Raw genomic sequence first — 26,422 nt, 5'->3', positions numbered from 1 at the left:
TAAGGAAGGCTGAGTGCTGAAGAATTGATGGTTTTGAACTGTGGTGTTGGAGAAGACTCTTGAGAGTCCCTCAGACAGCAAGAAGATCAAGTAAGTCAATTCTAAAGGAGATCAAACCTGAATATTCATTAAAAAGACTGATGCTGAAGCTCCAGTTTTTTTGCCACATTATGCTAAGAGCCAACTCATTGGGAAAGACCCTGATGCTGGGAAAGATTGAAGGCAAGAGGAGAAGAGGGCAACAGAGGATGAGATGGTTGGATGGCATCATCGACTCAATGGACATGAGTTTGAGCAAACTGAGAGATAGTGAAGGACAGGGAAGCCTGAAGTCCTGCAGTCCATGGGTTTGCAAAGAGTCAGACATGACTTGGCAAACTGAACAACAAAGAAATGGACGGTATGACATTCTCAAAATAAGAATATCTACATGAGGATCCCCAAATCACCTGGGAAATTGTGCTTGTTTTAGAACTGACCAGATTATTTCTGATAATACAGGATAAAAACCCAATCCAGGGTGGCAGTGCAGAGAGGAAAAATGAGGGAGAAATTGGTTTATCTTTGGGGCTATCAGAACATGTCACATCATATTTAATTGGTATGAAGAAGAGAGATGGTTTTTACATAACACTTGAAAATGTATAACTCCCAAGCAACTGAAACATCTGGGAAGAATTCGATGGGGCAGAAGGCTAGTCAATCCAGTCCAGTCCACAAGATAAACAGCAGCAATAAGCTGAAAATGAAGCATCTTTCCTCAATTTCCTCACTAGTTCACCCATTACCTACTGAGCGTTTGGGACTAGATTAGTCAACGTCTGATAAGAAGACAGAAACCACACCAATAATTTAAATAGGAAAATATCAATGGAAAGAATTTTTAGCTAGTAAAAAGGGACTTACTACAAAGAGGGGTAAAGTGACCTCTGAAGATAACTGAACAGCAGATGTAGGGAGCAGTTGCAACCCCCAAGATTGAGGAAAGTATTCAAGGAAGGAACAAATAAGCAAGAAGCCCTTCTCTGGAGGATGACACTCAGACTTCATGGGCAAAGGTGTGGCTGGGGCACATGGGGACAGAGGCTCTCACCATGCTGCTTCACGGAGCTTCCCACAGGAGTATTGGCAAAACTCTGCAAGCAACTTACTGGGGTGCCAATGGCACTCACTGGAGCTTGTGCATCACCAGGTCTGCAGCAGGAAGCTGCCCACTGGCCACGGCCATAGGAGCAAGAAGAAAAGAACCCTAGAAAAAAGCCCCTTCCTCTCACAGCGGCCCTCCAGTGCCCTCTACTGACAAACCTTATGTGGCATCCGCGGGTGAAGGAGAAAAGATTATAGGGTCCAGCTCCAGCATGAAAAGAAAGCAGAGAAGAATGAAAATGGAGCAGATGCACTGGTAACTAGCATAAACATGACTTAGATACTGTGCTAGACACAGTGTTAGAAGATGAACAAGTATGGTCCTCACCCTTAAAAAGCTTACAACAGCAATGAAGAAAGTCCTTATCTGAAAGCGTCAAGTGTTTTGGCTTTGTCCCCTATAAAATGACATCTTTCTAAGCCCTCTAAGCTTCCCTGAAGCCCATCATGTATGCTCAAGGTCCTTTCTTTAGACATTGTTAAGTCAGTCACTAATTTAAGTCAACTCAAACCAATATAATATCCACATACAGGAGAAGGTAGCTCTGGGGTCAGACTGACAGAGTTGGAATCCTGGCTTTTCCATTTACTGACTTGGTGACTTAGCACAGGTTAGTTAATCCTCTGCCCTATGTTTCCTCCTCTGCAAAATGAGGATACAAAGAGTACCAACCTCACAGGTTTGTGGAGAGGATCCAATGAGATGGAGGCATGCAAGAATTTTTGAGCCAGTATCTGGCATATGATAAGGATTGAATAAACATTTGCTATTATTTTTATAAAAATATAATTATACATACTATGTAATATGATAGAGCTTAAGATGATCTACTAGATTCTCCATTTAGGTTCCTAGTGATTGTTTTCATAAGCCCACATTTGGAGAGAGCTTGCTTCATAGCAATTCATTTGAAAAAGACAGAAGAATCTCAATTGCCTCCAAGCTTACTTCTATAAGGCACAGATGATGTTATGTAATTGTCCCACTGTAGTCTGGGCTGGTTAGGCCACATCTGGATTACTATATCTCATTTTAGATGCTACACATTAAATGAAGTTTTGCAAATGGAGGCTAAAATATGAATAGCAAGGGACCAGAAAAACATACACCAAAAAACAGCAGAAGAAACTAGGTGATTCAGTCAAGAGAAGATTTGACCTGAGATATCACAGACTTCCCTGGTGGCTAAAAGCGTCTGCCTACAATGCGGGAGATGTGGGTTCAATCCCTGGGTTGGGAAGATCTCCTGGAGAAAGAAATGGCAACCCACTCCAGTATCCTTGCCTGGAAAATCCCATGGACAGAGAAACCTGGTAGGCTACAGTCTATGGGGTTGCAAAGAGTCAGACATGACTGAGCGACTTCACTTTCACTTTTCATCATAGCTCTACTCAGATCATTCAAGGGTCATTTTCCTTCTCTTGCTCATAGTCAAAATGAGTACAGGTATTTGGAACTTGCTGAGAAAGTGGTTTCAGTATAAAGCAAAAACCATCTCTAACAACTATAGCAACTCCATGGTTGAAGCAAATCCACAGACAGTGGCTGCCATCTGCCACTCCTGGAGATTTTCACATGGATTCTAGATGGCCATCTATGATTGACTCTGTGAGGCATCCCTAAGGTCTCCCTTCAGAAATGATCCTCCCAGCTGCTAAGAGTATTACCTGCAGGTGGCCTTGGGGAGGAGAGCTGCCTTGCTCAAGAGCATGTCCCTCTTAGGCAGTTTGTGAAGCTACCAGCTTTAGGCAGCTCTGAAGGATCATTCCAGCTTCAGACCTTCTCATAAAGTCAGCTGAGGCCTCTATGCTGAGATGGCCTCAACCTCCCCTTCTGCCCTGTCCTGCTTCCTCTCCTCCCACAGGTGTTCATCCCAAGATCCTAATAAACTTTCTGCATGTTAATTTTCATCACAGAGTCTGTTATCAGGGAAGCTTGTCTGTGACAGTACCTACCCAGGATGCTAGAAAGCACCACTCTGAGCAGGATAACTGCAGAGGTCTCCTACATCCCCAAGACTCTACACAATCTTTCGGCATCCCAAGCTGAATGTTCTAGGTATACAAAGTCCCAACTTGTCTCTACTGTGTGCATCCATATGGATGATCCTCAAGACAAATCTTGACCTTCTTTCTAGTCATCTGACCTATGGCTCCCTGATGTGCCTGGGAGGGGCACACACTGAGTCATTAAATTGTTCATCTACTCATGTACCAGGCTTTCTACAAATATTTATGAAGGCCAAAATACACACCAGGCCTAGTGGGTACAATGGTGCACAATGAGGCTCTCTTCTGCAGCCCACGTTCTAGTGACAGGAAACATATGAAGATACTATTTCCCAAATTTCAGTTATTTGCATACTGCTTCCAAAATTTCTCTCTCTATGCCCATTGCCTGATCATGGCACTTCTTTATTCATATGGCTTATGAAAGGTGGATTCACAGTCTTATCTATTTTAGGTCTACTGTAAGCAGAAATACTCACAAAGGGACAAGTTACTACTATATAGATTTTTTTTCTAACATCTATTAAACACAGAACTTTAAAGGAAAAAAAATGAAAACTTGCATATCATCTTCCCCATATAACAATGCCACACCCTAGGAAACAATCTACACAAAGGACCATACAGGAGAACGTAAAACTCCGACTGTGACAGGTGCTTACAAGGGAGAAGTAGTCAGTGTCCTCAAAATACATAACGGAGGATTTATCTCACTCATAAGTATCTCAGGGACTTCCCTGAGAAAGTGAGTTGTTACATGCGAGAAGAGTAAGACCTGACTAGTTAAAGAGGTGGAGTATGGGCTGTGAAGAAATTCCAGACAGGGGCAGTAGCATGTGCTAAGGCCCTGTGGCAGATGGGAGCACAATGCCAGTGAGGCCCAAGAGTGGAGAGCATGGGATGGGGAGCATGGTGCAAACCGAGGCCAGCCAGCAACACAGAGGCCAGTGATGGAAGAGGGAATCAGGTGGATTCCACTGTCCAGCACATATAGGTAACCAAGTGGACACTCTATCTACACGATCATTTTCTCTCCCGCTTCCCTTTCCCACACAATTGAATTAAATCACTTCTCTAGACCCTCTGCCAAAGAACACAAATAATCAGTATCAGCATGCATGTCCCTGGCCTGGGTTCAAATTTAGACTGTAAAATGTATTCCAGATTTAAAACTTTGGGGGTTGAGGTTATATTTGTTAAATATTTAGATCTTACCCTGAGGCTTTTATTCATTCCATCCAGCAGGTGAAGTACAGGAAAAGGATTTTTGTTCCCAACAAATCCTCTTACAGCTAAAAGGAAAAGCAAGGTTTGCCAGCACAGTCAAGGGTGAGAGATAAAACAAGGAAGCAGTGATCGTGTACTTGAGTCTCATTCATATGGAAAACATGAACTAATTAGCGTCTTGGTGCTGTTCCTTCCAGAGATTCTGAATTTGACGTTTCTGTCCAAGTTTGGGTAGCTATGCTATTAATCAGTCCAAAAACAAATGAAGCAGCTTAAAAAGAATCACACAACCAAAGACCACATCCTTCATAAGATAGAAAAACAGAATGATAACTTGGAAACTCTTCAGGGATGGTGCCAGTCTCAGGGTTGGGGGGAGGTTGGCTGTCTGATGGAAATGTCTTAATTTGGGTATGAAGATAGATAACAAAAATGTGTTTTCACAGATCTAACAAGAAAAATCCGATGGACCACATTACCCTGCAGTAACTGGCTTCTTAAAGATCTATGATCAAATAGCAACCCCACAGAAAGAAAATAGAAACCAAAGAGAGAGAAGAGACAGAAAAGATTATTTTCGGTCTCCAGATTCTGTAAGAACGTGACTGATTATGATAAGCATTCAGAACTGATCTCCCTCCTTTCTCTAGAAGGCACGGAGACCTGCCTTGCTGACAACCAAGAGAGTTCTCGCTGCTATGGAGAGGAGCCTGTAGCAGATACCGGAGAAAGAAAAGAGAAGGGGGTCCAATGAGGAATCTACTGCCTGGCTGGGGAACGTGGTGTATAAACAAGTCACTGGAAGGTCACACGGGACGGCACTGAAAGAAACGTGTACAGGGGGCCACAGAAGCCCGGGCGGGAGGAGAGGCTCTTCTCAAAGGAGATGGAGAAAGCTTACCAGAGAAGGTGCTGTGGAAGAGATGAGCAGGTGTCTACCAGGCGGGAAAGCGGGAAAGGAAAGCAAGACCACAGAGTCTCACCTCGTTCTTGGATCAGGCTGTGGAGAGTCAGCCTGTAACAAGTCACACATAGTCAAAGGCAGCCCTGAAAAGCCTGCAGGGAGAAGGATATACTATCTCTCGGAAGTCTTAGGCAAGGGTTTAGGCAGCTATGTCATAGGAATGTTGTGAATAAGTAAGCACTCTAGTCACACTCACTGGCAAAGCGCCCCCAGGACAATGTGGGTAACAGCAGAGTCGTGCCTCACCCTTTCTCCCCTGGGAGCACACATGCATGGAGCAGACAGGCAAGCAGATCACCCACTCTCCCCACGCCCAAATCTCTCTCTCCTGGGTGAGTAAAGTTGATTTCCTCTAAGTAAACTATGCCTGTGTCATGTCACTTTCCTGCCAAACACAGGATATCAGCTTGGTATTACCAAACTCTGCTATTAATAATGTGACTTCCCTAAGCCTGGGTTTCTACATCCCTAATACAAGGAGAACATAAAAGCTTTCTTTATAAAGTAGGATTAAAGAACTCATCTGTGCATACTACATATGGCTCTGCTTGGTACAGAGTAGGTGGTTAACAGCTGTGCACTGCAATTATTATTACTCCAACCAGAGAAGACAGCATGTGTTCAGACACAGTAGTGCAAAGGAGAATGGTATATTGAAAGGGTGGTGTACAGCAAGACTAACAAGAGGTAAGGCTATAAGGTAGGCTCTAGAGAATTTGTAAAAGTTCTTCACTGCAGGACTAAGTTCAGTCTCCACCTGCGGGCAAGAAGGAAGCATTCGAGTCTTTAAGCAGTTAAGCCATAACTCTACATTTAAACTGAGATAGCTCTGGCTATAATATGGAAGAGAAGATGGGAAAACAAGCCAGGAAGCTACTATAAGAGCTTGGCTTTGAGATAATGAGAACCAGAATTGGTGGTGATGGTGGTAGTGATGATGATCGACTGTCTTAGTGTGGGTTCCACCAAGGTTGGGAGCAGATCCCAAGAAGCACAAGTAAGGGAAGGAGAGTAAAAAGAGGAATGGGAGGAAGGTGAACAAAGGCACATCACTGATCACATCACTGCTGTAGAATAGGGGGTGGGGGTGGAGGACTCGGTTTCTCTGGGAGCCTCTCAAGGATTATGGAGAAGACACCTCAGAACTGCCCCAATAAAGAAAGTGGGTACTTTCCTTCTCTGGTTGTGAGCTTCCACTAGAGGTATAATCCCAGCATTTCTGGGCTTCTCTGCCTCTCACCTGAGCAAAGTCACATAACACCCAGGGAAGTTCTCAGACAGAGAAAAAGAGGGAAGCAGGCCTTGAGGTGAGAAGCTGGCAGCTTGAAAGGAGACTGTCCACCAGGACTACATGTGAGCTCAGAAGTGGCTGAAGGGATATGCAGTAGGGCATGATGATGACAGCAGTTACACAGATAAACCTATGAGTGCTTACTGTGGGCCAGGCATGGTACTAAGCATTTCATTTAAATGCATTATCACAGTCTTTCCTTACAACCCCTAGAACGTGATAATGCTATTAGTGTCCCCGTTTTATAGATGGGGACACTGAAACACTAAGAGGTTACGACATGTTCAAATTCAAACAGCTAGTAAGATATGAGCTAATGCAGTCTGACTCCAAAGCCCACACCTTCAATGCTGCCTACAGATGATGGCAATGAGCTGGGAAGAGGTGTATTCAAGAATGATTTAGGACAGTGCAGTGCTGTCCAATATGTTAGCCGCTAGCCATATAAGGAGAAGGGGCCAACAGAGGATGAGATGGTTGGATGGCATCACCAACTTGATAGACATGAGTCTGAGCAAGCTCCAGGAGTTGGTGATGGACAGGGAAGCCTGGCATGCTGCAGTCCATGGGTTGCCAAGAGTCAGACATGACTGAGCAACTGAACTAACCTGATATGTGGCTACAGAGCATTGGGAAATGTGACCAGTGCAACTGAAGAATTGAAGCTTAAATTTAAATTTAAACAGCCATGCCTGGCTAATGGCCACTCCACTGAACAATGCAAATTTAAGAGTTGGAACACCCTGCCCTTGAGAAAAGCGAGTATGACTTAGACCTTTATCAACATGGCAATGTTACAATGCATCATGAAATGTGTCACAGTTAGTTACAAAATTACACAATTCTGAAATTGGTGAATTTTGATTTAAACAATATTTTAAAAAATCAAACTAACACAGGTACATAGCTTTAAAAATCATATAACACTACAAGATGTTAACAAAAAACAGTTGTCCCTCTTCCCATTGTACTCCTGGTTCCTGCTTCCCAGAGGCAAGCACTTTCATCATAGCTCAGTTGGTAAAGAATCTCTCTGCAAAGCAGGAGACCCTGGTTTGATTCCTGGGTTGGGAAGATCTGTTGGAGAAGGGATAGGCTACCGACTCCATATTCTTGGGCTTCCCTTGTGGCTCAGCTGGCAAAGAATCCATCTGCAATGTGGGAGACCTGGGTTCAATCCCTGGGTTGGGAAGATCCCCTGGAAAAGGGAAAGACTACCCCAGTATTTTGGCCTGGAGAATTCAATGGGGTCGCAAAGAGTTGGACACGACTGAGTGACTTTCACTTTAAATTTTTCTGATGCTTCATTTTTCTAAACAATATGCTGATGCTTCATTTCTTGATTTTTCTTCAATATTAAATAGTGTCTATTGCTTTCATTCTGTGGGAGGTAAGGATTTAGCTTTTTTCTCTACCTGGCAGCCAGCTACGTCATAGCCTCCACCCCATCCCAGTGACCTTCCATAGTCACACGGCATCACTGCTTAGTGCAAGATTCAATGTTTATACTTGTAAACTGCGTAACTGTTACAGATAAGTCATGGATCACTGCTTGTCTTTTCTTATGTAGGTATCTGTTTTTCATTTCTTTCATTTTCAACTTTTTCATCACTAATTGAACCCCAAAATTTCTGACAAAGCTCTAAAAAGACTCTCAGTACAATCAACCACATTGTTTATCAGTTCAATTTTCATTGAGATGCCATCTCTGGAGCCCATGGGGCAGTCACCCTATGACTTCCTCCGTATTTTCCTAGGATCTCTTATGCCTCTCTCCTGTTTTAGCTATGCAATTCCAGGATCTATACAATCCTCTGTTTTTAGTTAGCCCCACAATTATAAATACTTCCTCCAGCAGCTTTCTTACAACTTGTTACGCAAAAAGTTACTTTAAAAGTCCTTTGTGTCTGAAAATGTCTTCATTGCAATATGACACTTGGTTGACAGTGTGGCTGAGTAAGAAAGCCTTAGAAATCATTCTCACTCAGAAACATGAAGGAACTGTTCTTCTGTCCCACAAGTGTATAGTGCTTATAGGAAGAATATGATGCCATTCTGATTCCTGATCAATTGTATATCACCTCTTTTCGTCTCTGGAAGTTTTCAACATCTTGTTTCAAACACCTCCAGTGTTTGAAAGGTTATAATAATGTGCCTTGGTGCGGGATCTTTTTATTCACTGTGCTGAGTTTATGGTGGGCCATTTTAGTCTAGAAATACATGACTTTTTGTCCTAAGGAATTGTCTGGTAAAACTTAATTTTCTTCTTCCCATTTACTCAGTTCTTTTTCTTCTGTGCCCCCACCCTCCACCCCAGCCACAAACACACATTCTCTCTCTCCCTCTCTCACAGTTCTATCTCTTTGGAGACTCCTAATTAATACAGTTTGTTAGACATGAAAACAGCAATATGATTGTGTAGAGAAAAGCCTAATTTTTTGTAGATGCATACTAAAGTGTATGCGTCTGTGTGTGCTCGGTCACTCAGTCTGATTCTTTGCAACCCCATGGACTATAGCCTACCAGACCCTCTGTCCATGGGATTATCCAAACAAGAATACTGGAGTGGGTTGCGATGTCCTTGGAAGAGGATCTTCCCGACCCAGGGATTGAACCCATGTCTACTCCACCTTCTGCACTGGCAGGTAGATTTTTTACCACTGAGCTATCTAGAAAGCCCACATGCTAAAGCATTTAGGGGTAAAATGTTATGATGTAATATATAATTTACTTCACAATGGTTCAGCAAACACAGACAAAGCAAATATGGCAAAATGTTAACTAATAAATATATGTGATGAGTATACAGGTCTTTATTATACTCTTCTCGACACTGTTCTGTTCCAAACTTCCCAGAATAGAAAGTCAAATCAAATAAGAACATGAAATATCAGAGAAGTAAGTAGGAATTGGCAGTGCTAGGGATTCATCTGATCCCTCTGGTAATCAAGTAGATGAAGTCTTTAAAGTTTCTATAGAGAAGTGGGTACACAACAGACTCTTGAGTGGGAGGTAGGCAAGAAACTATTATCAAGACTACTGCTGACCAGAAGTTTTGAAGAGCTATATTGTCAGTGAAGAAATGGATCAAGAAAACTCTATCCACTGGGCTACGGATATGGCTTTCCTTAGCTCTGTATTAAGAGACAGAAGAGCTTCCCTGTAAGAATTTATTATCATGAGCCTGTGCTCAAGTAGACTTAGACTCAAATTTTTACTACATGACTGACCTCTAAAAGCCCCTAGCCATAGAAATTAATAAAACAATGGTCCATAATATTCTCTGGACACCAGGAAAAAAGAAACAAAAACCTCTTTGCAGATTCAAACCCTCAAATCAGAATGTACTACTTTTCCATGTTTAATGCACTCCAGATCATTGGTTCATCATCCAAAATCTACTTAGAAAAAGTTGAATGAGAGAGAGACAGTATACACAACAACTCATCAACAGCACTGCTCAACACCCAAGAACTTCAGATGCTGGAAATACTATTAGATGTTAATTTTACATAGACCATAAAATAAATATATTTATAAGGAGAGAAATAAAAAGACTACTATAGACCCTTAGGCAGATTTAATTCAGAAAGGAACCAAATGGGTGAACTATTTCCAGGAACGTAAGAGGACTGAAATGATCATGAAACCCTCTTACAGATAACAATGATAAAAACACAATTTTAAAGAAGTTTGTTGCTTTTGTTTTTTTTTAAGAGCAACCATTTCAAAACCCTGGAGAGAGTCTGAAAGGAGGATTTACTCTCCAAAAACTGCCACAGGAAAGGGTAAGAATTGAGAGTTTATGTCTTCCTGGCTGGAGGTAGTGTCCAACTCTACAGCTTTAACTGTAAAAAAAAAAAAAAAAAAAACAGCAGTGGAAAATCACACCCTTACTAGCCAAAGTGCCAGAGATCAAACTTCAATGCCGAAAAAGTAGCTAGAAGTCTAGAGGAAAAACACTGGCAGCAAAAATAAAAAATTAAAAAATAAAACACCAACAAAAAAACCCACAGAAGGAGTATACAACTTTGAGTATAAACTCTGCCCAAATCCCAGGCCAAGCACTCAACTATGCATGTGCAGGAGGCGGCACTAAGGGGCCTGGTGAAAAAGTGGATAGGAGCCAGAGACGAATCAGCTCCTTAATGACAGAGTTGTGTGTGCAGTCCTATCTGTAAGTCTGCTGCCTTTTTTTAAACTGAGTAAACTTTCCAACCGTGCACAAGTGTCAGAAAGTTGGAACTTATAGGCTTGAAAGATCTGGAACAGAGCCCCCAAATCAGCCAAACAGCTAGATATTAGGACAATTGGAATCCCGAGAAGAAAATAAAAAAAAAAGAATGACCAACAAATTATACAGAAACAAGGAAAAAAATCTCAAAGGATCAGGAAAAAAAGTAGCAGTGGGAAGTTGTAAGAATAGAGATTCTAGTTGCTCCATATCAGAAGGGTGACAAAGTTTGCAGTTGGAGTCCAGAAAAGTTAACTGCCTACTAGAACTAAATACATACACACACACACACACACACACACACACACACACACACACTCAGAAATATACAACAGAATCTACAGTTGCCATAATGTACTATCTGCAAGTTCCAATTTTCAACCAGAAATGAACATTCAAAGAAATAACAAAGTGTGCTCTATACTCAGGGGAAAGGGCAGCCAATAGAAACAGACCCTGAACAGTTCCAGATATTGCATTTAGGAAACACAGAGAAGCAGTAATTATAAATATGCTCAAATAACTAAAGGAAACTAGGCTATAACACTGAATGAACAGCCAGGAATTCTCAATAGAGAAATGGAAACTAAAACAAAACAAATGGAAATTCTAGAGATGAAAAGTAACTGAATTTTTAAAGTTCACTATATGAGTTCAACCACATTTGGTGGACAACAGAACAAAGAACTGGTGAACTTGAAGACAGAGCAATAGAAATGCCCAAAGATTGGCACAAAGAATGAAGACTGGAGAAAATTGAGAAGCCCAGTCACCTAAGAGGACAATGTACAAATGCTCAATACACATGAAATTGGATTTCCAAAGGACAAGGAGAAAGAAAAGGGGCCAGAAAAACATATATATGAAGAAATAATTGTTGAAAATGTATCAAAGGATATCAAAAAAATTCTTAAAGGTGATGAAAATGTTTGTTTTTTTGATTGTGGTGATAGTTCTCTGTGTGCATACATTTAACAATATGCATCTAACGAAACAATTTAAATGATGTGCTTCACTTAAGATACATATATTTTAATAAATTTCAAAAATATAAATGATAAAATATATTTCTCCCTTCCACTAAAAAAAAAAAAATCCTTACAAATGGGCTAAATATTATGGACATATCTGAAGAGAGAATCTGGGTAAAAAGAAAAATAAGTCTGAAAAAATTAACCAGAATGTAACATGGTAAGATCAATAAGAGGTCAAGAGACAAGGAAAACAGAATGAAAGGAAGAGCTGTAGTATGAGAGATGAGTGGAAACATGAACTGAGGGTGTCTGAAGAGATTTTCACTGAGAATTTTCCAGTTTTGATGAAACATGTGCATCCAAAGATTTAGGACACATATGAAGTCCTATGAAGGATAGAGAAAACTATATCCACATCTACCTGTGAATATGGAGAATACCATTGAGAATATCTCAAAAATAGTGGGAGGAAAGAGCCATTACCTACAAAGTGGCTTTTAGACTGACAGCAGACTTTTCAGCACAGTAGTGGCAGAGAAGAGTAGAATCGGGTCTTCAAAGTGCTCAAAGAAAAAAATATCAACCTACTCCCTACTGGTACCTCATAACCAGTGGCAGAGTCATTTCTACACAGTACCTTGAGTTATGAGCATTCACTCCCAGTCCATCAAAATACATCCAGTCTCTTAGACTATTAAGGGACTTTATTTAAAGTAAACAGTGTTAATGTGTTGAGGGTGTTAATGACTTAATACTGTGGACTGCCAGTGTTGACTTAAGTCATTTTTATTATAAAATTACTTAAATACACACAAATATATAAAACTCGGTATAAACTCTTATGCTTATAGTTCTTACATGACTATTAAACCAAATTTATAAATAAGTATATGTGTTTAGCATGTGTGCATGCTCAGTCGTGTCCCACTCTTTGGAACCCCATAGCCTGTAGCCCGCCAGGTTCCTCTGTCCATGGAATTTTCCAGGCAAAAACATTGGAGTTGAGTTGCCATTTCCTACTCCAGGGGATCTTCCTGACCCAGGGATCAAACCCGCATCTCTTGAGTCTCCTCAATTGGCAGGTGGATTCTTTACTACTGTGCCACCCTGGGAAACCATATGTGACTTATTTAAAAAGAAATTAAAAATAAGAATTGCAATGCCAATAAAACCCAAAATACAGAGATAAATGTGACAGATGATATGAGTTTCTGAGACAGTGAACTGAAACTGTAAAGTGCTTAATAGCAGAAAGATACAGTTGTGTGTCTTCTCTTTCACAAAATGAGGCTTAGTGTGATAGATCTAGAGTCAGGCTGCCTAGGCTGAATGCCCTTGATGACATGGGCAAGTGACTTAATCTCTGTAAGCCCACCACTCCCCTGTAAAATATGGTGAGTATCAACTCAATAGGGATGTTGTGAGGATTAAATAGAAGCGAAGTACTTAGTCTACAAAAACAGCTTTATAAATTACTGCTTTTGTTGTTGTAATTTGTTCTTTTAAATAATAAAACAATTGGATCTTCTGTTCCATTATTTTGAAAGGCTAATGAATTTAATGTGGTACCCTAAAATGCAATATCAAAAACATCCCATACAAGGAAAAGAAATTCTAATGAACTTGGGACTTACAAAGTTGGCTCTTTGCTGCATCTTTGACTGCAATAAAAATAAGGTACCAACCACACCAAGCTTTAGAGATTGGAATGACTCTGTCAGTGGGAGCCACCTGAGGACTCAATTTGGATACCATGTTTTATCTTTAGTCTACTCTGCAACAGGATGTCAATGGCCTTCCCTTGGTCCCACTGTGAGCAGAAACACCCATGCAAACCTTGGAATCAAAACAAAATAGCCAGGCTGAGTCACAGGGTAATCACCCAGGTGATCCAAAATAGATTTACAGTCCTTTTTAAAGAACCTCCCAGAAATAGAAAGACACATACACACTACCATCACCTCTACAGATTTAACAGCTTCCAGTAAATGAAGGGATTTAAGTCAAAAAAGTCCCCCCAGGGGTGAGAATCCTAGACTTGGTGGCAGGCTGCAGCAGAAGGCTGGTTAAAGAGAGAGCTTGGCATCCTTTAGGGGTAAAAGAATGCTTCCACATTAAAAACAAAACACACACACACAAACTTATGATAAGAAAGGCTGGACTAAACAATCTCTACAATATTTATCAAGGGAAATTTAACAAGCAAATTAGTAACAGGAGGAGAAACTTTTCACTACTTAAAAACACACCCATTTTTAAAAAATGACTTTAGCTCCTATCATACACAAATGAAGTTACTTAAAAGTAAATTATAGCTATCTCTTAATTAAGGAAAGTCTATTAAGCTCTTGGTCTCAAAGGTACATCCTTGAAGGTAATCAAAATCTATCTATTCCCCATACTTACAGTTCAGGCTTGCCCTACTGCCAATTATTCTAAATGAGGAAGGAATTTGCTGAGTTGTCTGAGTCTAGGCAGGTCCAGATATATTTTACAAATAAAAAGCAGATTATTCTTAAGGAGAAAGCTATTTCTCACTTGGCATTTTCTGCCCCTATCTTTAAGTGCTCGCCTAATGGTATGGCAAACACTGGTGAAATATAGCAAAGACCACGCAAAGTAGATCTCACGAAATATTTAACAAAGACCACTCTGACCCATTTTATTTTCAATGGAGAAATAACTCCAAAAAGAATGAAGAGACAGAGTCAAAGCAAAAATAACACCCAGCTGTGGATGTGATTGGTGATGGAAGTAAAGTCCGATGCCGTAAAGAGCAATATTGCATAGGAACCTGGAATGTTAGGTCCATGCACCAAGGCAAATTGGAAGTGGTCCGACAGAAGATAGCAAGAGTGAACATCGACATTTTAGGAATCAGTGAACTAAAATGGACTGGAGTGGGTGAATTTAACTCGGATGACCATTATATATACTACTGAGGGCAAGAATCCCTTAAAAGAAAGGGAACATTTCTTACAAAGATGAGCTCAATAAACGACAGAAATGGTATGGACCTAACAGAGGCAGAAGATATTAAGAAGAGGTGGCCAGAATACACAGAAGAACTGAAAGGAAAAAAAAAAAAAAGATCTTCATAACCTGGATAATCACGATGGTGTGATCACTCACCTAGAGCCAGACATTTTCAAGTGTGAAGTCAAGTGGGCCTTAGGAAGCGTCACTATGAAGAAAACCAGTGGAGGCGATGGAATTCCAGCTGAGCTATTTCAAATCCTAAAAGATGATGCTGTGAAAGTGCTCAACTCAATATGTCAGCAAATTTGGAAAACTCAGCAGTGGTCACAGGACTGGAAAAGGTCAGTTTTCATTCCAATCCCAAAGAAAGGCAATACCAAAGAAAGCTCAAACTATGGCACAATTGCATTCATCTCACACGCCAGCAAAGTAATGCTCAAAATTCTCCAAGTCAGGCTTCAAAAGTACATGAGCCGTGAACTTTCAGATGTTCAAGTTGGATTTAGAAAAGGTAGAGGAACCAGACATCAAATTGCCAACATCCGCTGGATCACTGAAAAAGCAAGAGAGTTCCAGAAAAACACCTATTTCTACTTTACTGACTATGCCAAAGCCTTTGACTGTGTGGATCACAACAAACTGTGGAAAATTCTTAAAGAGATGGGAATACCAGACCACCTGACCTGCCTCTTGAGAAATCTGTATGCAGGTCAAGAAGCAACAGTTAGAACTGTACATGGAACAACAGACTGGTTACAAATCAGGAAAGGAGTAAGCCAAGGCTGTATACTGTCACCCTGCTTATTTAACTTATATGCAAGAGTACATCACAAGAAATGCTGAACTGGAAGAAGCACAAACTGGAATCAAGATTGCCAGGAGAAATATCAATAACTTCAGATATGCAGATGACACCACACTTACGGCAGAAAGCAAAGAAGAACTAAAGAGCCTCTTGATGAAAGTGAAAGGAGAGTGAAAAAGTTGGCTTAAAACTCAACATTCAGAAAACTAAGATCATAGCATCTGTCCCATCACTTCATGGCAAATAGATGGGGAAATAAAGGAAACAGAGACAGACTTTATTTTGGGGGGGGGGGTTCCAAAATCACCACAGATGGTGACTGCAGCCATGAAATGAAAAGACGCTTGCTCCTTGGAAGAAAAGCTATGATCTACCTAGATAGCATATTAAAAACAGAGACATTACTTTGCCAACAAAGGTCCATCTAGTCAAGGCTATGGCTCTTCCAATAGTCATGTATGGATGTGAGAGTTGGACTATAAAGAAACCTGAGCACTGAAGAATTGATGCTTTTGAACTGTGGTGTTGGAGAAGACTCTTGAGTCTCTTGGACTGCAAGGAGATCCAACCAGTCAATTCTAAAGGAAATCAGTCCTGAATATTCATTGGAAGGACTGATGCTGAACCTGAAACTCCAATAACTTTGGCCACCTGATGTGAAGAACTGACTCACTGGAAAAGACCCTGATGCTGGGAAAGACTGAAGGCAGGAGGAGACAGGAACGACAGAGGATGAAATGGTTGGATGTCATCACCGACTCAATGGACATGAGTTTGAGTAAGCTCTGGGAGTTGACGACGGACAGGGAAGCCTAGAGTGCTGCAGTCCATGGGGTCGCAAAGAGTCAGACACGACTGAGCAACTGAACTGAACTGAACTCTGACCCAAGCAAGACATTACACCATGGCCTGAGAAAGCTGCACACAGAGGCTGGCTCCAGCCTGTTACCTGGAGTTCACTTCCCCTGTACCCAAATTGTGACTGCCTCCTCCTCCTCCCAGGATCCTGAGGAGACCGATGGATAAAAAATTGCTGGAATTCCTCAAATCCTTTAAGTACAAAGAACAATGACTAGATTCAGACCAAACACTTCCCACCCCACCAATTTAAACTAAAAAGTGGGAGTGACTAAAGAACTGAAAGCAAAGACTCAAACAGATACTTGTACACCCAAGTTCACAGCTGTACTATTCACAATAGCCAAAAGGTAGAAGCCAGCCAAGTGCCCATCAACAGATGAATGGATAAACAAAACGTGGTATATACATACAAGGGAATACTATTCAGCCACAAAAAGGAATGAAGTACTGATATAGGCCACAACAGAAATCAATCTTGAAAACGTTATTCTAAATGAAATCAGCCAGACACAAAAGGACAGTTATTGTATGGTTCTACTTACTTGTGATAGCCAAAATAGGCAAATTTACAGAGACAGAAAGTAGGCAAGAGGTTAGTAGAGGTTGGAGGGAATGGAGAATTATTGCTTAATGGTTAGAGTTTCTGTGTGAAGTGATGAAAATGTTATGGAACAAACAGTAGTGATGGTTGCACAACACAGTGAATATAATTAATACCATAAAACTGTACACTTAAATATGGTTAAATTGGCAAGTCTTATGTTATATGTATATTTTTTACCACACTTCTAAAAAATGAGAGACTCAAATCACTGAAAATAACCCAAATGTCCTTCACAGGTGTTGTATATCCCAAAGCTGTAATAAAATGGAACAAACTACTTATACACACAACAACTGGGATGAACCCCAAGGGCTTCATGCTGAGTGAAAGAAGCCAGTTTCTGAAGATGACACACGGTAAGTGTCCATTTAATGACATTCTCAAAAAGAAAAACTCGAGGGCTAGAGATCAGACCAGTGGTTGCCAGGAGCTGGGGATGAAAGGAAGCGTATGCTTATAAAGAGATAGCACAGAGGTTTTAGGGGCGTACCCTGACTGTGGTGATAGTCATATACATCTAAGCACATATTAAAATCCATAACTACTCTTCACAAATTTTTTTCAAGCTAAGTTTAAAAAAACTGTGGGGTACAAGGAGAAATAGCACTCCCTGCTATCCAGTTCTCGTAACCACCGATCACGGCTTCCTTGCTCGTGCCTCCCTGTATTTTCTGTGCATTTCTCTACCTCTTAAAATATCCAAAGATCACAGACTGGAAAACACGCTTTGTAAAATTATAATGAAGGGTCCATGCTGCTATTCCTAGAAGGAATTCTTTTCCCTGCATCACATCCATCCACATATAATCACCCCGTCTGTCTTTCTAGCCTTGATACCTTTCCTGGATGAAATTTGATTCACTTGGGAAAAGAAGTGTGGCTGTGTCCCACTGCTGCCGGCCACAGGGTCTTGGAAATGATCAGATTACACATCTGTCATGACATGATGGGAATGCTCAGAGCACTTCTTCCGAGGTACAAACTCGACAAATTCGTGTTCTCGCAGTGGAGCTTCCCAGGTTGTTTAACAGTGATAGCCTCCACCACCACTCCCTCTAAAAAACATTTCTGGTTCCATGACTATGAGTACCTGGAAGGAGCCAGTCCCACCAGAGCCCACATCTAAGGTTCCATCTAATAAACACACCAAAAAGCTGTGGGAAACTCTGGATCCAAACCAATGGTCTGCAGGAGAAAAACGGAAAGAGAAAGCTCCCAGCTAGCTCATGTTTCCGTGGCAATTCATGCTGCACTGGCAGCCTTGGCCTTTGGAAGCCTCTGAAAACCCCTGGGGCATTATTTATGACAGTTAAAGGCACTGGGTGGGAGTCAGGCAGATGGGAAAAAGCAAAGAGGAGCTGGCCTGCTTGATCTCATCATGCTCTTCCTCACCTCTCCTGGCTGAGCAGGGGTGTCACCCAGGGAAAGAATACTTTACAAGCAAGCCATTCATCAGGGTTCCTAATTTAAAAGTTGGAAAGCGTAACACTGGAGCTGGTTTTGCCATCTTCCAACACCTCATTAACCTCCTCACTGTTCTTCTGTTGAGGGCAAGAGCCTCAGGAGTTACTACAGAGGTTCCATCCTGAACAGTTGAGAAGAAAAAGAAACAGTAACACTTTGCCTGATTAAAAAAAAAAGAAAAGAAAAGAAAACCCATATGACCACAAGAGTTGTGCCAGATCATGAATAAAACAGGAAGGACGTGACAAAGAGATCATCTACCTAGACTTTACCAAATTTAGGAACATTCCTGTTTATCCAGAGAGAAATAGAGGAGGAATAATAAATAATAACTAATTTCTCATAGGCCTTTCATGTAAAGGGATGCTGTCACCTCACTTCTCTTTTAAGCAAACAGCTGAGAATAAATAGGAATTAGAGCCATACTGTGTACCAAGAAGCTGGATATTCTGTGAATTTTGAACTGAACCCAAGCACTCCTTTTTTTTTCTTCTTTCAAAGGCAAAACTAAGATTTTAAATATATCAATAAAGCCTCGGAATATAGTTCAAACTGAAACCATGTCCATTTATTTTCTGAACTGGTAAAATGAAATATAAAAACATTCACTCAACCAAACCAGTATTTCTCTGTGTTTGAGTCTGTCTCTGGTATCATAGACACAGGAGGAAACTACTAGACTCTTTCGGGGCAAAGCATCCATCTCATCACTGGTGAGAATGTAGCAAGACTGAGGGAAAAAGTCCCAAGTGTTTACACGAAGCCCAAGGGCAGAATCCAAAACTCTAGGTCTCATCTGAATCTCAGGCACTCTTTCTTGCCCATAAGAACCAGAAGCCCTTCCTTTCTTGGCCCCCTATAAGAAAAAAGTTACACAGCCCAGTGAAAATAAGAGATCAAGAAGCCAGGAGACGAATTCTAACACTCACTGATTTTCTTGGGCCTAGAGCAAATCACCAAGGCTGTGACACTGCTGTCCAGCCTCTTGGATCCCTTCCAAAAGGCTTAATGGATATCTTCATCAATCTGAATGGATCAGAAGGGATGGGAAAGGTGGCAGACACAGCAAGGCCAGATATTTTATCTTACCTACTTAGGAATTAATGGTGCATGAGGACAGATTGCTAGACAAGCTGGAACACTAATATATCCTGGAAATGTTGACATTCTAGACACAAAGCATCGAAAACTGGTGATTTGTAGAACAGACATAGGACATGTGAATGAGCCACGGGCTATCTCCTCTGAGAGCAAAGGACAGTGACATAGGTCTGGCCAACAGCCGTAACCATCTTTCAACATCTCTTTCAGTCCCGTCTTTTCCCTTTTTGTCAAAAGGGTCTGTTCTTGGCCTCTTCACTCTCCTTGGGTGACTATAGCTCTTCCTGCAGCTCTTCCCCTGCTCTACACACCTGCCCACCCTGAGGCAGATGGGTAATGGGGAGGTGTGTGTGTTTGCGGGGCTGGACAGGGGTGGGAGTTAGGGAGCATGTCCCAGGAGTCAGAAATGTTTTCTTTAAAGTTGCAGAGTTTGGTCAAATAATCCACTGCCAACTTCAAGGCTTTTCTATGTTTATACTCAGTATGATCATTTACAGGACCCATCTTATTGTTCACAAGTAAGGAAAATTACAAGATTTCTGTGGGGTTTGCTTAACTCTTTGGATATCAGAGCTTTTATAGCTTCCTTTAGCAAAGTCATCCTGCACTTTCATAACACAAAATGATTGAAAGAATAAGAGAAAAATCTTCTAAAAGGAGTGAATCTTGAGCAGTCTCTGATTCTTGCCCCCTCTTCAAGAATTTTTCTGAAAAACACTGGGTTTTCTGCTGTGCCTGGCCACTGCCTCTAGTTGGAGGTAGAAACAAAATAAACTTTGTTTCCATTTATAAGTCTCAGACCAGTTGATGACTTTATCAATAGCATCACACAACAAACAAGCAAACATAAATAAAGAACACTTATGTCCTCATAGACAGTTTTAGCGCTTGAAATCTAGACACAGTCTAATCACCAAACTCTTTAACTTTCTTTTTATAAATAAGGAAACTAAGGCCCAAAAAGAGTAAGTAAAGGGCCTAGGGCCACAAAACTGTGGTAGTGGTGAACCTGATGAGTTTGAGCACTTACCTCTCCATCTTATGCCCTTGTCAATCTCCTAAGGTACAACTCTTTAAAACAAAGTCCTGATTCCCTCCTCCATTCTGAAGTTTTCTCCTCCTTGTCTCGACTACATGGCCTCTCTGTACCTTCTTGGTTCTGTGGCTCGTGGGAACCGCTTTACCCAAATATGTTACTGTATTCAAGGTCAAACTCCAACCACCCCAGCAAACCAATCCTTTTTTCTTGTAAGCTTCCATTCAGACCTGGTTTCCCATCTAAAAAATATGTCTAGTCCACAATGGAACTGCCGGTAATGGGGATGAACTACCTTGAGTCTCTGTGAATGGCCGTGGTTCAGATAACTTGCTCTAGCCTATTTATTAGTCTACAGTGAATCTCCCAAACAACAAAGGCAAACAGACTCTCAAAATGTTAGGTACTGGACTTGCCTGGTGGCACAGCATATAAGAATCTGCGGGCCAATGCAGGAGACATGGGTTTGATTCCTGGTCCTTGGAACAACTAAATCCATGTACCACAAGGTACATATACTTTAATTTTTAAAGATGCAATTTTCCAGGCATAATCAAAATGGTTTATTAGAAATTTATAAAACACCCTCCTTGGATTCTTCACTAAGCAGTGGCAACTTACTAATAAATGTCCTTTTTCCCCTTAAAATTTTTTGAATGTAATATTTTGCTTAGAAACCTGACATTACACCAGCATAATACCCAGGGAGAAGTAAGATGGACACATGCCTCCTTGGAAATCACTGGAGTCATACCAATTCAAAAGCTCCTTTTGAAACTATTTTATAATAACCTGCTCAAAGGTTTTCTTTTTAATTTTTTATTTTACATCCAACTTTGTGAAAAAACCGAAGTGGTACCAGGATGTCCCGCTGATCACTCTGTCAGGGGTTCGCTTGGGGCAGGTTTGTATTTTTAGTCTTCACTACAAGAGAAATCATTTTCAAAAGCTGAGAGGCTAGAAGTTCCTATTCATCCCTAATTCCAGATGATAGTTTCACTTTTCCTATTTCCTATATTTCTATCCACTTCTTCGTATCTGGGATTATTTCCAAAGCCCTCAGACATTTCATTTTTTCTAAGGATTCTTGCATTTGACTATTTATTATAAGTTAATTAGCTATAGAACTTTCAGATCTTTAATTTTGCTTTCTCCCTTCTTCTAGCTGCCTTAATTGCAACTGTCAACCATGGTTTGTTAAAAAGACAAGCTGCCTCTTGCTTTTTTGTTTTGTTCTATCTACCACATTGCACGGCTTGCAGGATCTTATTTCCCTAACCAGGGATCAAACCCAGGGTGCAGGCAGTGAAAATGCCAAGTCCTAACCACTGGACTCGCATGGAATTCCCAAAAAGCTGCCTCTTGGAACACTGCTCTTAGGACATCTTTAAAGAAAACAGTCTTAGCAATTGGAGGATGTAAAGCCTCCACAGGACACAGGAGATGCCCAAGCCAGCAGCCCTCATCAACTACAAGACATATGAGTAAGGCCAACTTGGATCTTGCAGCCTAGATGCAAATAGTCAAACAAGCACATGAGTGAACTAACATGAATCCAGCAGAGGAACTACCCAAGCAGTTCACAGAATGGTGAGAAAGAATAAATCATTATATTAAGCCACTCTGTGTGTGGGGGGGAGGGGAGGTTCATCCAGCAAAGGCTACCTGAAATACTAGTCAAATATTGAAATCTCTTTATACTTGAGAGCTGGAATAAGACCAAGAAACCTAATTTTGACATTTTATCAGAGGGCCTTCTCAGAATAATAATAACAATAAGGTGGCAAATACAAAAAAGGGGGGGGGGGTGGGCTAATGATTAGAAAGAATAAAACTGTCCTTATTTGGAGATGACATGATTATACATTTGAATATTATGGAAGAATCTACTAGGTTTAAAAAGCAAATCTGATAAGGTCACTGCTTTATGGTTGATACCAAAAACCTTTTTTTCTATATACAGTTCAGTTCAGTTCAGTTCAGTCGCTCAGTCATGTCTGACTCTTTGAGACCCCATGAACTGCAACACGCCAGGCCTCCCTGTCCATCACCAACTCCCGGAGTCCACCCAAACACATGTCCACTGAGTCGGTGATGCCATCCAACCGCCTCATCCTCTGTCGACCCCTTCTCCTCCTGCCCTCAATCATTCCCAGCATCAGGGTCTTTTCAAATGAGTCAGTTCTTCGCATCAGGTGGCCAAAGTATTGGAGTTTCAGTTTCAACATCAGTCCTTCCAATGAACACCCAGGACTGATCTCCTTTAGGATGGACTGGTTGGATCTCCTTGCAGTCCAAGGGACTCTCAAGAGTCTTCTCCATCACCACAGTTCAAAAGCATCAATTCTTTGGCATTCAGCATTCTTTATAGTCCAACTCTCACATCCATACATGACTACTGGAAAAACCATAGCCTTGACTAGACAGACCTTTGTTGGCAAAGCAATGTCTCTGTTTTTTTATATGCTGTCTAGGTTGATCATAACTTTCCTTCCAAGGAGTAAGCTTGACTTACAATTTCATGGCTGCAACCACCATCTGCAGTGATTTTGGAGCCCCCCAAAATAAAGTCAGTCACTATTTCCACTGTTGCCCCATCTATTTGCCATGAAGTGATGGGACTGGATGCCATGATCTTAGTTTTCTGAATGTTGAGCTTTAAGCCAACTTTCTTCCTCTCCTCTTTCACTTTCATCAAGAGGCTCTTTAGTTTTTCTTCACTTTCTGCCATAAGGGTGGTGTCATCTGCATATCTGAGGTGATTGATATTTCTCCCAACAAACCTGATTCCAGCTTGTGCTTCATCCAGCCCAGCGTTTCTCATGATGTACTCTGAATATAAGTTAAATAAGCAGGGTAACAAGATACAGCCTTGACGTACTCCTTTTCCTATTTGGAACCAGTTTGTTGTTCCATGTCGGATTCTAACTGTTGCTTCCTGACATCCATACAGGTTTCTCAAGAGGCAGGTCAGGTGGTCTGGTATTCCCATCTCTTTCAGAATTTTCCACAATTTATTGTGATCCACACAGTCAAAGGCTTTGGCATAGTCAATAAAGCTGAAATAGATGTTTTTCTGGAACTCACTTGCTTTTTCAATGATCCAGCGGATGTTGGCAATTTGATCTCTGGTTCCTCTGCCTTTTCTAAAACCAGCTTGAACATCTGGAAGTTCACGGTTCACGTATTGCTGAAGCTTGGCTTAGAGAATTTTGATCATTACTTTACTAGCGTGTGAGATAGTAAACTGCTGAGTTTTCCAAATTTGCTAACAAAAAGCAGAGATGTTACTTTGCCAACAAAGGTCCGTCTAGTCTAGGTTATGATTTTTCCAGTAGTCATGTATGGATGTGAGAGTTGGACTATTAAGATACCTGAGCACTGAAGAACTGATGCTTTTGAATTGTGGTGTTGGAGAAGACTCTTGAGAGTCCCTTGAACTGCAAGGAGATACAACCTAAAGATCAGTCCTGGGTGTTCACTGGAAGGACTGATGTTGAAACTGAAAACTCTGATACTTTGGCCACCTGATGCAAAGAGCTGACTCATTGGAAAAGACCCTGATGCTGGGAAAGATTGAGGGCAGGAGGAGAAGGGGACGACAGAGTATGAGATGGTTGGATGGCATCACTGACTCAATGGACATGAGTTTGGGTAAACTCCGGGAGTTGGTGATTGACAGGGAGGCCTGGTGTCCTGCGGTTCATGGGGTTGCAAACAGTCAGACATGACTGAGAGACTGAACTGAACTGAACGCAGCACTTTCACAGCATCATCTTTCAGGATTTGAAATAGCTCAACTAGAATTCCATCACCTCCACTAGCTTTGTTCATAGTGATCTTCCTAAGGCCCACTTGACTTCACATTCTACAAGCAACAAATAAATAAGAAAACTAAAATGATGCCACTTATAAAAGGATCAAAAAGCATGAAACACCTGGAAATAATTAAAGATCTGTATGACTGCTGCACTGAAAACTATAAAACTTTACTGAAAAAAATAAGACCTAAAAAAGGAAGAGATACAATATGTTCACAGATAGGAAAGCTCAATACTCAATATGACAAGTCTCCGCACACTCTTCTATAGATACAATGCAAGTATCTCAGCATAATTGTTTCTTCTTTTCCTGGAAACTGACCAGCTGATTCTGAAATTTGTATGGAAAAACCAGGAGGTAAAATAAAACAGCAATCTTGAATTCAGAATAAAATTGAAGGACTTAAACTACTGAATATTGAGACTTACTATGAAGTCATATTAATGAAGGCATTCATTGGCTATACTAATTCATGCAAAAATAGACTGCCTAATGAAACAGACCCAAACAAGAGTTTGTACTACTCTGAGAAAAGATACTCTTTTCAATAAAAGGATCTGAGTTGACTGAATATCCATATAGAAAAAAATGAACACTGACACTCCAAACCACACATCAGTAAGTTTCAGACAGATTGAAGATTTAAATGTGAAAAATAAAACAATGTAGACTTTACAAGAAAACTAAGGAGAAAATCTTCTTGATTTGGGGGAAGGCAAAGATTTCTTATATAGGACACAACCATTCTACCATAGAGGGGGAAAACTGACCAATTGGGTTATACTGATCTACAAAATTAACAGTTCTGTTACTAATACAAAACTAATTATTCTGTTCATCAAAAGACACTATTAGTAATGTGAAAACAATTTTGACATTCTATTCATTGTGGATTTAAAAAATTTTTATCATAGTAAAATATACATAAAATTTGTCTTTTTAAATGTTTTTAAATGTGCAATTCAGGGACATAAAGATCATTCACATTGTTGTGCACAGACTAAAACTCTATACCCACATAATGGGTGGCATAAAAGGCTCCTGACTTTCCCTCTTCCCATGGGTGCACTGAATATACAGGAACGGGTGGATCAATTCCCTCTGAAAGAAATTCAAAATCTGGTTGAGTAACTCCTACACATTGGTGAATGAGAAAATACCCACATTAAAATCGGTAGGAAAGGCTGAGACACTCTCCCCATAAATCCAACCCCTGGCATAGTACCTTACAATTGGGAGGGAACTCCTAGCTCCAAGTTTCACCCAGGGAATGAAGAATCTGGATCACAAATCTAGTGCCCCAACTCTTAAGGCTACCAACTGAAGTATGGTCCCCAAATCACCTAGTTCTGAGAGCCAAAGGGGCTTGCATTCACAAATATCCTACAAAATTATAGCGAATAAACAAACAGTTGTTAAATGAGTACATAAGGACTCTCTGGCAATTACCACTCCCCCAACACCCAGCTCAGCTCAGAGGGATCAAACAGAAATGCCCATTCCTCAGTTTCTCGCTGGAAGAGATCTGACTGCAAACTTCTCCAGCTCCTTTCTGAGGGCCTGGCTTCTAATCAGTCTGAAGATAGGAACTGACAAGGATCCTCTTGGAAACCCAAAAGAGCTGGTGGGCACATCCTCCGCTGCCTACCCGTGGCTTACTCCAATAGTAAAACTAAGTTACCAGTTTCTCCTTGGAAGGAACTTGTCCATACATCTAGCACCCCAACTATTATAACTGCTACCTAAGAGACTCACTCCCAAATTACCTAGTTCTGGCAACTAATGGGGCTCAGCATTCATGAGTCCATGAGGACCACATGAACAAAAAGAGATGGTTCTAGTCTGTGGGAGTGCTTGTGTGCCTAAAGTGTTCTCTCTGGCTCAGCACAGAGTAAGTAAACAAA

At 41.0% G+C, this 26,422-nt stretch overlaps 1 protein-coding gene across 3 annotated transcripts in view; it reads right to left on the bottom strand.

Annotated features, from left to right (window-relative positions):
• ARHGAP26 (Rho GTPase activating protein 26) overlaps window positions 1-5,410 on the bottom strand; it is a 663,940-nt gene extending 658,530 nt beyond the window's left edge. For 2 of the 3 annotated variants that reach the window (XM_065918816.1, XM_065918817.1), the window contains exons 1-2: window positions 5,367-5,410; window positions 4,372-4,448 (exon numbers count right to left, since the gene is read on the bottom strand). The gene's annotated coding sequence lies outside the window, so the exon portion shown is untranslated. Of the gene's footprint in view, window positions 1-4,371; window positions 4,449-5,284 lie in introns of all 3 variants that reach the window. The other variant, XM_065918815.1, reaches the window with a different exon arrangement.
• Window positions 5,411-26,422: the final 21,012 nt, after the last annotated feature.

The sequence above is a fragment of the Muntiacus reevesi genome, chromosome 1, assembly GCF_963930625.1.
Source record: "Muntiacus reevesi chromosome 1, mMunRee1.1, whole genome shotgun sequence".
NCBI classification, from domain to species: Eukaryota; Metazoa; Chordata; class Mammalia; order Artiodactyla; family Cervidae; genus Muntiacus; species Muntiacus reevesi.
Note: the sequence above shows the minus strand (reverse complement) of the source record. Positions and strands in the feature narration are given on the sequence as shown.